The sequence below is a fragment of the Vanellus vanellus genome (assembly GCF_965231255.1).
Source record: "Vanellus vanellus genome assembly, chromosome: 5".
NCBI classification, from domain to species: domain Eukaryota; kingdom Metazoa; phylum Chordata; class Aves; order Charadriiformes; family Charadriidae; genus Vanellus; species Vanellus vanellus.
Window position 1 is genome coordinate 49,148,547 of NC_138910.1, and position 15,317 is coordinate 49,163,863.

Sequence of the window (15,317 nt, forward strand, 5' to 3'; positions counted from 1 at the left end):
TAAGTTAGAGTTTTAAGTTAAGTTAGAAAAAGGGATATTGTCCCACACAGAGATACCCCCCCGTACACCAAAACTTTGGGGTCTTCACTACCAGCTCATACAGGCTCCTGATGACTACAGACCACATCCATTTGGATATGCTGTTATGGAAAATGCCTCAAAGGAGGCTGCCAAGACCTTGGCTTATATAGGAAGGGTTACTGGGGAGCCATCCTTCATACAGGGTACAGTTGCATTTTGTTGTCTGGGTATTTGGGAAAGGGTTGGGTTGATGTGATGGGAGGTCAGAGTTGCTATGTAATGGTTCCTTGGCAGAATGGCTGTGATAGAATATTAGCAGTTTACTTGTTATGATAAGGTCTTTACCACCAATGTTGAATATTGAGACTACTATATTAGGAGATAAGCATTATTAAATTTTAAGGAAATCAGTCTTTCAGGGGCCCATAAAAATACTGTTTGCAAGAACATAAAGCAAAAACTGGTGGCTATAACAATGATAAAGAACTAGGTTGGTTTTTTTTTTCAGGTATTTTAATGCACCAGAAAAAAAAAACATTCCAAATTTGTAACTGGTTGAAGAATTGCTTCAAAGAGTAAAAGCTGTCATGGGTGAAGTCATCATTTGTGTTCTACCCAAGCCATTGATCAGAATTGCAGCAAGGGCCTGTGCACCATGTGCAAAGTTAAACCTGAACACAACTTTTATTGTGAGATAAAGGTCTCAGGTCTCTGCATCTCTTTTACAGATGAGAAGACAGGAGCAAACAATGATTCCGTAAAGTAGTCTAAAGCACAGGGTGGGCCTGGGGAGCAAAACTACAAGCCATAGCTAAGAGGCCATGTTTCAACTGCTAACATGACTTCCTTCTTTGCATGCATTGAAAGTGGGCATTAAAAAGAAATAGATAAATGGATTTGTTTGCATCACTTTTCATGCCAGAAAGGAGAATACACTGACTTGAGAATACTGCTGTCCATATGGGATAGCAGGACTATTTCATTGTGCAACACTGTGTGTTATTCCCTTTCAGTTTCTAAGATGAGGAAATAAAGAAAAAATATTCTTTGTCTTTACACTGCTATTATGGCAGAGAATTTAATTGCATTCAAATCAAGGCAAAGTTATGATTCCCTTAGAAATTGTAACTTGGTCCAAAACGCTCAGCTCCTTTGGAGCGATTGTTGCTATGCACCTTTACAGAAAACATTAAACTGACAGAAAGTGTGTATTATAGTTGATAAGGGAACTATTATGTTGAATTTCACAACTTGTATGGATATGTGATTAATCACAAATGCATTTTTATTGTAATTTTTATACATAGGTTATGATACAGAGCTGTAGGGTAGGATTTGTCTGCCTTATCCTAGGCATCTCAGATGTCTGTGCTACAGCTAATCATCCATGGCTCCTTTTAAAGTCAGTGGAGAGAAATAAGGACCTCCAAAGGCTGGTTTATCTTAAGATGAAATGAATGACCTCCTGGAGGCTTGTGTTTTGCTGGGATATCTAGCACGAGCACAGGCACCTAACTTCTGATGTCTGATGTCATGTGAGGTGAATCCATCTCCAAGGGGCAATTCGATGGTCTTTAGGAAGGCAATAATTCCATCATCATTTTGGGGAGCTTTCCCTCAATAAGCATGTAAAAAGTTTTGCCTTTCTTGCTTGCCTGCTTTGTTAGTGTCTATTTGTCCATCCTCCTCCAGAACTGTCATTGTTCAACCCAGAGATATGTGGAAATGCTACCACTTCAGCAGTAATTACCCCCAAAAGTGTTTTCAGTTCATTATCAAAACAAACTCACTTGATCCCTGGGGTCCTCAAAAGTCTGTCTCTTAGAGGAAGTAGAAACAAAATTTAGTAGAAAGAAGAATATTCCTTCCAAAAAGGGAGGCAGGATATTGCTGGCAGTCTTGTCTTAATCATCTCTGTAGCGCAGAGGCAGAAAGACAAATTGGGATAGAAATAGGAGGGATTAAAAGGCAGGTATCTGAGCTTACACTTTGAAAAAATCTACAAGAAAGTCGTAATAGACACTCATGGTGATTAAAAATTGAAAATCACTTAGGAGTTCGCTCTGGGTAAGTTTAGTTTGGTTTGAGGCCAAATCAGACTTAGAGTTTCCATTGAACTGTGTTAAAATATGATACATAGTTTGGTTGTTATTTACGCATGTTTAAGCAGAATGAAAAAATTGGCTTTCCATCATTTTAAGCTAATGTTCAAACAATGAAGACTATTTTGGATCTAGAAATTCATATTCAACATCCAACTCAAAAATTTATACATCCCAGTGAGAGGCCATGGTGGGGCTCATCTTTAGTTGAAAATGTCATGAAAGCATTCTGGCCACTCTCAAACCAGTGAAGGGCAGTACCGAAAAGTAGACCTGTGTTATTTATTTTCACAAAATTCAATTATATTCCTTTTTTTGAGGTCCAAAGACCTCTGTGGTGTGGGGTGGGTGTCCAGTCTTCTCACCAGCTGCTTCTGTTTCTGAACAACAGACCCAGGTGAGGGGAAAGTCAGGTTAGGTCTGCAGGCTGATGTGAGGAAGGTTGAACATCTCACCTGGTCTTCCCTGACTCTGCTTTGGTATAACTTGTCTCTGAAGTACTATGCAGAAAATCTACTGGTGTCCCTTGTTCTCGTGCAGGATGCCAAATGGATTGATAGGGTGCTTGTTTCCTGCCCTCCCCATCACAAAAAAAGCCCAAATTTGGACTTCTGTGAGGAGAAGAGAAGCAAGTCTGTATGTGGGTGAACTTGTGCTTTTCATGGCAAAAGGACAGTGTCTACTGAGAAGAATGTCTGTCACTGGTGGTCATGGGGAATGGAAGGGAATCTGACCTCAGGAAAAAAAAAGATAGGCATTTCTTCCACAGTCAAAGCCTGTGACAGTCCGTGTTATTGTAGTTTTGCAAAACCAACTGAGGGTCACTAACAGCTCCCTTAAATTGCTGAGCCACAGCAGAGGTAGGAGTCAGGCACATGACTGTGTGAAGCGTGCGGTATTAATACCCACCCAGGTGATCAAGCTAAATATAGAGATAATGCAGCCTTTTCTGGGAGGAGGGTAAGAGATGAAAGTCTTACCAACAGTGATACAGGAGAAGAAAGGAAAGCTGCAACCTCTCTGCATCAGCTCCAACAACATCTGCAGCCTGCTGCTGGTGGGATGGGGTGCTCCAGGCTTCAAAAAAGATGGAAGCATCTCCCTTAAAGTAAGTACTGCCCCAGGAGTCTGAAGAAACTGTAAGCCAAACTAAATATTAACCTACCTCCGAGCATTGTAGCAGGGTAATTTTTTACGATGTACTATGCCTGAGATGGTGAAAACATCTGTTACTGGGTTTGTTGTTTGTTTTGTGTCTGTGTCTGTGTGTGTATGTGCTCTTTGGAGAAGGGAGGGGGAAAGAACTGCCAGTCTCTGAAGTTCACCGTGACTCAGAGGTCCAGGTGCGATGCTAAAGAAAAGCTGGATTGAGCCAGGTTGAAAGAAAATGCTTTAAAGATACTTAAACAAGCCTCTGATAATCTTCAGAGGTGGAGCACTTCATCTGGAGTTTAAAATACCGTGCTTTTCACTGTCTGTGCAATGGTAAAGGGAGATATCACAACTTTGGACAGCTACGATAAAGAAATACAAAGCATTATTTCCTTCCTCTGTTGCCGTGGGGCTGTCTTCTCCCCCATGAACTGCTGTTGGCAGTTCAAAGGTGTGGAGCAAAACCAAACCTTCATCTTGCGCTAATTGTGACTTCTACTGTTGACCAAAAAGGGGAAGGCAATTCTCAGTACCCGATGTCCATCTCGCAAAGCCTTTCATAAATGAAAGAACATTGTGTCATCAGCTTTGTTCAAAACCTTTCTTTTGGTCCCTGTGCATCTCCATAATTCTTTTCCCCAAATATGTTTGTGCGGTCTAAAAATCTGATTAAATCTGAAATTTAAGGACTGGCTGAAAACAGGGTGTATCTGAGGGTATCTGTCAGCAGCAGGCCACAAACGTTGCTCAGCCATGGTGTTGTGTGGTCTAAATGGATGTCGCTCTGTTTTCAAATGTCTTCTTTATGCTGATCTACTGCATGGCAGGCTTTGAGGTGTCTGGATGAGCAGGACCAGATATTTTATTAGCTTGTTTAATGTGATGAAGGTGGAGGAAAAAGACCAACCTATTTGTACTCTTTAGCAGATGCCAACACTTGTGACTTTAGCTGCAGGTGGAACAGTTAAGCAAACAAAAAAAACAGAGTAACTAAGAGATTGAGCAGATCCAAGTTATTAAGAAGGAGAGGATGAGAGTTTTTCTGTTTCAATGAGGACCAAATCAGACTCCTAAACATCCTAACACACATCCCAATAACTGGGGATCGAGACTATTCAACTCATCTCCACAACCACCTGTGCCCCTCTAATTCCTTTAAGAAAATAGCTACCTCCATTAATCTTATTCCATTTAACTGGATTAAGTGTTATCTAAGTGTTATCTATATTTTCTATACTGTGACCAGAAGGGAGACTGAATGCCATACATAAGCTTGTGTGTACAGCTAAAGAAGTACTGGAGGAAGTTCACCTTTGCCCAACTCCATGGTGTTGGACAGGGAGAAATTTAGCCCAGCAACTTCTGAGATTATGTGGGAACCTCCCCTCCCCTGCCATGCACCGAAGGGTGTGTTTTTATGGTTCAAAATAGGATTAGAGCTTCTTCAAATGCAACTATCCATTTGCAAAATACAAGGAGCCTTCTCCCTGCTTGGTGTGGTTGGGACTGCGAGGTGAGGATCAGCTTTGGGATCCCACCTGGGCTGCGCACTAAGCTTTTTTGGGCACAGCGTCAACTTCAGCGAGTCGGTTTCTAAGTCCTCAGTGAAATAGGAATAAATACTTCTTGGTTCCTCACCCCAATGGTGCAAAGTTTTACTTTCTGTATTTGAACAGCACTTTGAAGATACAAATTCCTAGCATTACGATTTGTTTCAACATGCATGTCCTGCTAGTAAAGTACCATGTAAAAACCCAGCTCTCATCTCAGCCACAATGGTATTAAGAATAATGCAAAGGATTCAGAAATGTGAGTGGTTCAGAGCCCATAAAAGATAACAGATGTAAGCGAAGCCAACAGAAAAAGTCTGTGTACTACAAAGCAGTATTACAAAAGCCTCTCATAACAGTATACACAGAATTTTATTTGTATTGTTGGAGAAGCGTTCAGTATCCTCTCTGGCAGAAAATTGTATGTAAACCACAAAATCTTGTCCAAGATGTTCTATAAATACATAAACCTTGTGGGCTAGGAGATGAGTTGGAGACTGTTACCCAATCTGCCCTGGAGCAGGCCAGGAAAGTAGATCTGCTGCTGAAAGGGAAAGCAGTTTTCAAGATTTATAGACTGTAAATATTTTATTTACCCTCCAAAGAAGGAGTCCCTACTCGTTACAAAAAATGTGTATAAAGTAAGGGTGGGGTTAGATCCTCTTTGGTTTTGCATGACTGTGAAAATAATTTAAAGCATCCTTGGAAGTCAAGAGAGTTCTGATGTCTTTGAGTCCTGTCTCATTCATCGCAGGGAGGTACATTGAAGTTTCTCAGGCACATCTGTCCTGGGAGCACTGAAATATTCTCACACACCTGTGACTGCATGGAAAGCTTTTCAGACCTTAATTCTGAGCTGAGAAAATACAGACGAAACATGAGTACAGAGCATTTCAATATCACTTTCAATTCATAAGCTACTGTCCAGCATAAACTGCAAGTTGTTTCTACTTTCAGCTTTCTTATAATTGGGTCTAATCTTGCTGAAATATAGCACATCATTTCCAAATGCTCTGTACGCTCTCAGCAATGCATAAGGGTAATGAAAAGAGGTTTTTTTGGTATGTGCATTCTCCAAGTCTCATTAGAGGTAGCGCTAATATTTACTTGTTTGCATTTCAAATGAAAGGGAGTCTATTTAATAACATCAGCAATTTGGTCAATATTGGCACAGTCCAAGTGCCAAGTGGAGAGCTGGATGACATTTTCATTAACCTCAGCGCTCTCTATAGTGTTGCAGTTTTTCTCAGGAGACTGTTTTCTGTCACTGTAGAGTGACCAGGGCTGCGGAGGAATGGGTAGTAGTTAGTAGGGCTGCCTGCTAAAATGAGGTGCTGAATGTGCCTCCAAGCTTTACTCTTCATCAGCGTTGCCTTTGTCCCCCAAACCAGCTTGCCTGTGCTTAGTCCATTAAACGTCTTTCCTACTCTCTTCTGTGGTTGAGCCCCATAAATCCTCAACTCCATGGAGGAGACCTCAGTTTTTGCCCCTTACTTGACACGCTAGCCCTGTCTGTGGAGCAGCTGATACTTGTTCATCAGCATCCACTTGGTGTGACTATAACTTTTTCTTCCTAAGATGTGGCTAGCTGGGATGAGAAATGCAATACATTTATTCGTTCATTGATACTCTTGTGAAAGCACATTACAGTTTATGTTGCTTACATAGTTTTCTGTGGCAGTCATCACAGTATTTTGCAGATAGAAGTGGATTTGTTCTTAAAAGAGTTCCGAGGAAGGGAAGTGTACCGATTCTCATGTTAGATAGAAAACCTGTGGCAGGGAAGCAAAATGACTTGCTCAAGAGGTCTGTGGAGGAAGAGTAGGAGGGGAAATCCCATCTGCCAAAGAAGGAATTAATCCAGTCTACAGGAAGCATGGGAAATGACTCAGTTGCAGATGATAAGGGGGTTGGAAGGCAAGTGAAAGCTGGCCTGAAATCTGGATGGATGCAAGAGAGAGAGGAACTGTATTTTCTGAAATTACTCACAAGAAAGTATTGTACATATGCAGCTGAAAGGAAAACCAGTACCTGGGTTGGGCTAGGACTTATCTGTCAGAAAATAAGGATACTGTGAATTAGGTCATCTCTGCTTGGCTTGAGCACACTGCTGGGCAGCAAGCTTCGAGTAGAGCTGCCTGCTTACAGGGAGTCTGAATTCATGCCTCTGAGCAAAACATTCTCTCTTGGATCAATAGTTCTGTTCACAGCAGAGGTTGCAAGACAGGGTCACAAGAAAGAAGTTGTTATTTTGCTACTGAAAATTCTCAGTTTCTAGCTAGTAACCGTTGCTGTTTTCTGCCTGTTGTATGTTACTGTGCTTAAGGTTGTGTTGCTTTATATATGTTAATATTTTTTATGTTTAAGAGTGATGGCAAAGTAGTCCTCCAGCATGCTTCTAAGTTTTTATCATTCTGGGTTTTTTTTGCATAGTGGTATGACGGCAGAGATTTAGGTGCTGAGAACTACAGAAGCAATTAGACTATTCATATGAATTTAGTAAAGTTAATCTATGCTGGACCAAGTCCATAATTCATCTAAGGCAATTTTCGCTTGTCAAGTAATTCCCAAGCAAGTAATTCTGAAGCAAATAATTCCAAAGAAGATGATTTCAACTCTGAAGTCCAGACTTTGTATTCTGCTACCAAAACACACTCCTACCTCTGCATCATCTGATGGTCCCACTCAGTTATTTAGCTAATATGCACAGTGGTGTCACTAGTGAAAAAACTATGTCTAAAACTAAGAACCAAGCATGTCTAAGTGAAAGGACAAAAATTCCATGTCAGCAATGACTTAATTCAGCAACTGTTATCTCACTGGGATCAGGATTTCATGGTGCTCTCAATAAATATTGCACTGCATGAGTAAAACTCCAGGCTTGTATCTTCCAACATCAGAGGAAGTTACCCGTGACTTCCTTTTAACTGCTGATGGAGCGAATATGTCGGAGCAGAGATGTACCCAAAGGTACAGTGACTCTAGAGGAAAGAGTAAAGCCCAGTGCAATGTGAGCCAGTGTGTTTTCCCTGCGGACATTTCACATAGCTCCTATTTCTACGGGGGCTACAGATTGTAAGCAGAGATAGCTTCATAGTTGCTGAATCACAGAGGGCAAAGCGGAAGGTAAATGTAAATCATCAGGACAAGGGAACTCAGTCATCTGAGTTTAGAAAGCATCTATGGCTCATTTTTAGGTCGAGGTTTGCAAGGAAGGTTGTTTGATTGACTCGAAGAACTTCCTTGTCAACCTTGCAATAGATCTAAACTAGGTTATTTTTGTGCCTGTGTTTCTAGAGCTTGTATTTGGAGCTCGGTGCTGCAATGTGCTGCTGTTACTTTATCTTCAGCTAAAATTGAAAAGGAGGAACACTTGCTTCCCTTGTCTTCATGATGCTGTACCTCTCCTGGGCCAACCCAGACATTTCCTAAGCACTCTTAGTTATTGTCCCCTGTATGTCCTGGGATCTCTCGTGACCGCTGCCCAGAATGTAGATTGAAATGTACTGTCTAAATAAACACAGTATTTTTACTTGATGTGAAGCAACTGTCCTTCCTGGTATTCACAGTTTCCTGACAGAGGCATTTACTGATTTTATTAACAAAAATAACCCTCTCCTGTTGGAGTCAGTTTTAATTTACCTCAGCCCTGCCACAAAATTTCCTTTGGATGCCAGTGGGAGGTGAAAGAAACTTCTAGAAATAAAGACCAAATAAAGTATAGGTAAAATGTAGCTCTAAAGGATGTAATATTTTAGATGGAAGGCTTCCTTCAAAGCAGTCCCATGTATAGCGAACATGATGCCTTCGAAGCCGGCAAGTGCCCAAACCAGCTTCAGCATTTAGATAACTGAATATCCCTCTTTGAAACATGACGGTGGGAGAAATTGATGCAAAGATAAAAAAAATTATTTGCAAAGGAAAGATGGACACACGTTTTGAGACCTGAAGAAAGAATCTCTTCATAAAATTACATATTGAATTAGCTTTATTGCTTCAGCTTGCAAAACAAGCCTTGAATGATATTATCATAGAATCATAGAATGGTTTAGGTTGGAAAGGACCTTGAAGACCATCGAGTTCCAACCCTCCTGTCATAGGCAGGGACACCTCCCACTAGACCAGGTTGCCCAAGGCCATGTCCAGCCTGGCCTTGAACACCTCCAGGGATGGGGCCTCAACAACCTCTCTGGGCAACCTGTTCCAGTGCCTTACCACCCTCAAAGTGAAAAACTTCTTCCTAATGTTCAGTCTGAACCTGCCCTCTTCTAGTTTAAAGCCATTCCCCCTCATCCTATCACTACATGCCCTAGTAAAAAGTTCTTCCCCAGCTCTCCTGTAGGCCCCCTTTAGGTACTGGAAGGCCGCAATAAGATCTCCCCAGAGCCTTCTCTTCTCCAGGCTGAACAGCCCCAACTCTTTCAGCCTCTCCTCATAGGACAGGTGCTCCAGCCCTTGGATCATCCTTGTGGCCCTCCTCTGGACATGCTCCAGCAGGTCCATGTCCTTCTTATGTTGGGGCCTCCAGAGCTGGATGCAGTACTCCAGGTGGGGTCTCACGAGAGTGGAGTAGAGGGGCAGAATCACCTCCTTTGACCTGCTGGACACACTTCTTTAGATGCAGCCCAGGATACGGTTGGCCTTCTGGGCTGCGATCGCACACTGCTGGCTCATGTTGAGCTTCTTGTCAATCAGCACCCCCAGGTCCTTCTCCTCAGGGCTGCTCTGCAGCCATTCCCCGCCAAGCCTGTATTTGTGCTTGAGATTGCCCCGACCCAGATGTAGGACCTTGCACTTGGCCTTGTTGAACTGCATGAGGTTGGCTTGGGCCCACCTCTCCAGCCTGTCCAGGTCCCTCTGGATGGCATCTCTTCCCTCCATATTATAAATGTCCTGGTGTATTTTGCAGTCCCTCAATAAACTATCATCTGTTGCGTTAATTACAAGTCTGTCCCCAAAATTAAATGTTTTAATACAGTTTAGTTCCTTTAGTCCTTAGGGTCACAATGCCACTTATCCCAAGGCATTGTTAGTAGCACCCTGACTGTGGTTTATAAGCAGTTAAAATAAAATTTTCACCTGAGCATGACAAAATCCTGCGCTTTCCTACATCTAGGCGAGCTGTAATTCCCACCTCTTTGAAGTGCCCTTTGTGTGAAAGCCAAACAGCGAATTTGGGATGAGCGATGTGCAGGTGATGGTGTGGGCAATAATCTTGTTGCCTAATTTAAATGTCTGCATTAGAAAGCTGGTTTTCCTTGGCTCTGCTTACAGTCAGTGGAGCCTAATTCACATGTGGTTTGGTTCAGCCAAGCTATGCTGTCTGGTGAAGACTTTTTGTGGTTTTTTTAGCATCTCCTAAGGCACCCATTCTGGATGCATGAAACAAGGAAGCGTGAAGAATCTCCCTGAAAGAGATAAATAGGCACCTTGCATCAAGAAAAAAGCTTACGACACGCACCTAGGATGCAACTCTGGGTGAGTTTAATGCACAAATGGGGAAGAAGGGGTCACAGTCTGCTTCGGGGAGAGGCAGCAAATACCCAACCGGGATAGTCTGTGTGAACCTTCATAGATAGCCACAAACTCTAAGCATGGAGAGAGCAGTACCACAACTAAGCTTCCCACCATTTCGTAGGTGAGGACCCTGCTGTGAGCTCTCCCTGTGCCCAGAGGAGACAAGGCTGGCTGGCTGGCTGAGAAGTCTGCAATGGCAACTGCACCTCCCATGAAACCCCAGGTGGGATTTTTGCATTCTGAGAGCAAAACCACACTGGGGTTATGGCCTTATAGGAAGTCAAGTGAAGATAGACCCAGTGATCAACAAGAAAATCAGATCTGGGAGGGAAGTGTGTTGAAGGTCAAAGCAGAAGGACACTACATAAATTCAAAATACACATAGTCTAATTATAAAGGTGTAAAGGAGTAAATTCATTTGGGTCAAATGAGAGGAGATTTATAAATCTTCTCTTGCTACAGAGAAAAGAACTGGTATATTAGGAAGAATATATTTGAAGCAGCTTAATATTACTTAAGGATGTGCCAGCTTAATCATATTCATTAACAAATCTTTTTAACAGGCAAAGACACATAGATACAAAGAACTAGGCAAGAAACCAGATTTTATGTTCAGCCCTGAAAAAAAGCAAAGAATAAAAAAAACACTGTGCAAAGAGAAGGAACGATTTGCCACTTTGGACATAAGCAGACCCTTGTACCAGGTATACAGGATCATCACCTTTGGTCTGGTTTGTGAGTATTTCATTGTTCCATTTTCAAACTTCCTATCTGATAACGTGTAAAGGAATATGTATTCTAGACAACTGCCTCATTAGAGTACAGATTTGTTTCGTGGAAATCCGGATGTTTTCAATGACATGTAAGAATGCTGCAGCTAAAAAGCATTAAAATAGCTACAGCTTGCTGTGCATGTTAACGCAGAGTGAGCCTACATGAGTACATTGTGCAAATAGCTGTGCTTCTTTCCAGGGAGCTGGAGTTTATTGCTTGGTTTTCTTTGTTAATGAAAAATGTGCTATGTTAAAGATCTGATTTTGAATCTTACACAATTTTATTTTCCCCATTGAAAAAATGGAGAATAAACTCCTCCATTTTCAATAATACTTTCATATTTTCTGAAATCTGAATCCTCCTCACCTTCACTTTGGAAGCTGACTGTTGGGGCTTGGGGCGGGGAAGGGATTGGTCAAAGCTCTCCCACAATGTCAGGAGTAATTTAAAAAAAGTCTTTTTAAAATCTCACAGAAATAATAGGTATTTCTGATTTAACTCTCAAATTTAAAATAACTGTTTATTCACAAACTTCTGAGAGTCTCCCACTGAAGAAATGTGGATTCCTATGAGGCTATAAGCAGCGGCTCTTAAACATCATGGACCAATATTTCAGAAGTGTTTAATTTTGTTAGAGGAGGAATCTTTCAAATTATAGGTGCTAAAGACAGTAATTTTCTGATTTATACTGTATAGATAGATATGTATCACTCACGTATGAGAACAGAGAAGAGCCAAAGCATCCTCTGTGTAAGGCAAAGGTACAACTAACTTGGATTATTTTCTGTTCTCTAAGGATATCAAAGAAGACAGTATTGTGGCAAGGAGCAGCTCATTGAATGTATGTGACAATCAGGAGCTTGCCAAATGCCTCTCGGAGACATGTTTGGTATTGTTAATTCTTGTGATCACATCAAGTTATTCATCTTTTATCAATTCAGATGGCTCTCCTTCTGGGGACAGCCTGTCTCTCAGCTGACATTTGATGTGTACTGCGTTACCATCACTGCATCTCTGACAACGAAGGAAGGGTACAGTAGATTGGATGAAGCATCAGAAAAGTGTTGCTGCAGTGTCACTTGCACAGCAGCAAGGGCCAGTCTAGTGACCACAATTGAAAAAAAAAATGAGAGAAAGAGGTCTTCAAGCTGAAAGCATCAGTCTGAGCCATAGCTCCCTTTCACACATGGTTCTGCAGTACAGTGCCAGCGTGTTGCACCAGCAAGACTCCCAGTCCCTTTAAAAACTGAGATCTGTGTCTCCAGATTAAAGATACATAGATGATGAAATGTGCTGCGACGTGAAGAGTGTGCTCTGTCACTCCTAGCTAGCAGGGGCATTAATTGAACTCATTTCCTCCTCCCTTTCGCAGGACATCAGCAAAAGGGAAACAGCAGCGACTTGCCGGAGCCAGGGGGACGATGCAACCCCGGGAGGGCCGGGCTTTTTGGGGTGTGGTGTGGGGTTGGCACAGGATCCTGCTGGGGATGTTCTGTTTACATCCCTTTCATCAGCTTATATTACTTTCTTGCTATACGCATTGACCCTTGAAAAGACAACCCTGCTGATTGCAACTGCTCTTGCTGCAGTCATTTAACTCTTTCGTATTGAATCCAGAGAAGACATGGAAGTCTTCTGTAAGTGTATCATTTTCTGAAATTGATTTTTTAAATATACTGGACTTCCATACAATGACAGTGGGCCTTTCAGCAAGGCCATCAAGAAATTAAAATGAGACATAGCCTTGGCAGTTTCTAGGACACAAGTCAGGTATATGGACAATTCAGTAGATTAGAGAGAAATGTGATTTTGTTTTGCAGTGGAAAAATGCTAAGGAGGAGGGAGAAATTTTGACAGCTGAGCAAATCGCACCAGAAATGACTGTAGCTTCTAGATCCAGCTAGGGCTGATTTTTTTTTTTTTCTTTTGATTGTACGTGTCTTTCAGATAAAAATTCCAACACTATAAAAGAAACAAATTTTCCACCATGAGGATGGAGAAATACTGGCATAGGTTGCCCAGAGAGGTAAAATCTGTGTCTTTGGAGATATCCAAAAACTTGACTAGACATGATCCCAAGCAACCTGCTGTAACTAGACCTGCCTTGATGAGTAGAGGACCTCCGGAGGTCCCTTCCAACTTACATGATTCTGTGCCAACGGTAATGTGTTTTTTTTTCATTTGCTTATCAAATACTAGTAGAGGTGGACCTGTACAATATTTAGTGACATTATGTGTTAATATAACAATTTAAGAGGTGTCAGCAAGATCCCTTGCCATATTATCTTTAATGCGGTCTTAAAATAAGAGAAATTACCATTATTCTGGAACAATACCAGCTAGGTAAGTAAATACACAGACAGGTACATGCCTTAGCTGGAAGCCTCAATTGGACCAGATGCATGTACAGCCACAGTCTGAGGTGCAGTAACTACAGTGGTAACAACAACTTTGGTTTCAGCCCCCAGTTAAATTCCAAAACACAGACCTGCCAGAAGTTGACATTAATTTGTTTAGGGGGATGTCATTATATGACATAGAGCAAACACATGGGCGCAGTACGTCAGAGGGACCCTGTAGGGTATCGTGGATGTGGATGGCTTCATGCTGGAGGAAGGGAGGGTGATGAGCTTTTAACCCTGCTAAGCACTGCCATGCAGGACAGGATGTGAAGAAGAATATGTTCCTCGCTCAAAACAATGTGAAGCTTTTTTTTATTATCTAGTCAAAATGTAATTATAGAGATTGGAATTTGGCTGCAAAACCTGGGCTAGCCTGTCTACAAAGGCAAAGTGAGCCAACTTACTGAACCTTGGTCCTTGGAAGTGTCTTTGGGTTTTTAGACCATGAGATTCTGAGGCTGCGCAGTCTCTTCTTGAAGGATGCCTTTATGATTAAGCTGAAAAGTTATGTGATTTTTTTAAAGCTTTATCTACTTATGCTTACATTCCTGTTAAGCCTAAAGTCAAGCTGCTTCTATGGGAGTGACAGCTCCGCTGTAAGTGAAGGGCCAAATGAAAATTATATAGAGATCTCATTTGACAGGGCCACTTCAGACAAAAGAAATGTTAAACAAATAGCCTTACACAATGGGAAATGGTGAACTTCTGCTGAACCTTGCTGGTGGCTCGGTGCCAAAGGAAAGTTTGACGCTACCCACATGTTCTGTTTTGGAAATCTCTCTGGTTTTAATGTCTGGAGTTTGTATACCATTTTAAATGGAAAATGAAGAGTGTTTAATTATCTTTCCAGGGTATGACAGCTGATTTATAGAAATTAAAATATCTGTCCAGAACTCCTATGCTTCAGACAGTGAAAATCCTGCGTACCGGTAATTACTCAGGCGATAAAAACCTAGGCCATATTAAGCCATAGACAAATGGGTGAGAATAGATGATTTTGCAACATAACAATAGTAGCAAAGAAAATGAAAACATTCAGGTGTATCACCCTGGATGAGTGTTGCTTTCAGGCTGCAATCTGCTGCCACAAGCAGTAAAAGCAGTCATGGTCAGGGTAACTTTTCAGAATTGTCTACTTGGCTAGGCAATGCAAGGCCAGGGACGTGGATAGAAACAATGTCTTTTCTTAGGATCAAGGGAGTTAGAAGAAGCTTTCCAGCTTTCAGGACCGCTTGTCCTTCACATTTTGAAATAAAACTGCAATTTCTTTGCCTAATATAAACCAAATCCTGGCCAGGAAAAGGCCCTAACAACCAACCACCTTGTCATTACCTTCTGATATTCCAGATTTAATTTTTTTTTTGGTCATTACAGAAAAGCTGCAGTCTGATATTTTAAACATTCTGATCATTGCTATCTGCAGTAACTGCAAAGAACAAATTACTAAAGCGATCGATCTCATAAAGTAAAATTAACTATTTGAAATGGAAAGCTGCCATCACAGTCTGATGACACCAATTAAAGCTGCAGAAAATGAAGCTCACTGAGGCAAAAGAAAGACACAGCATTGGCCAGGTTGTTTAAGGTGTGTGCTGGTCATTATTCTTTTAACTCAGGATGGGTTTGAGCTTTAAATCTGAAATTCAAAGGCAAATGTCCTGAAAGGCTAGAAGGTGCTTAGGTGCAGGTCTGCATCTCACCCCAACCCCCACTTTTAGTAACAACTTTTCATTCTTCTGATAGAAGGAGGAGGGATACCTCAAAAGGCTCAGAGCTTTTAGTCAAAGATGCTTCTAGCC

General features: G+C 41.6%; 1 long non-coding RNA gene across 1 annotated transcript; it reads left to right on the forward strand.

The window, feature by feature from the left end:
• The first annotated feature begins 3,132 nt into the window (after positions 1-3,132).
• Positions 3,133-10,489, forward strand: LOC309672260. Its single transcript, XR_014269229.1, has 3 exons — positions 3,133-3,231; positions 10,178-10,303; positions 10,464-10,489. It is a non-coding gene; the product is annotated as an uncharacterized lncRNA (long non-coding RNA).
• Positions 10,490-15,317: the final 4,828 nt, after the last annotated feature.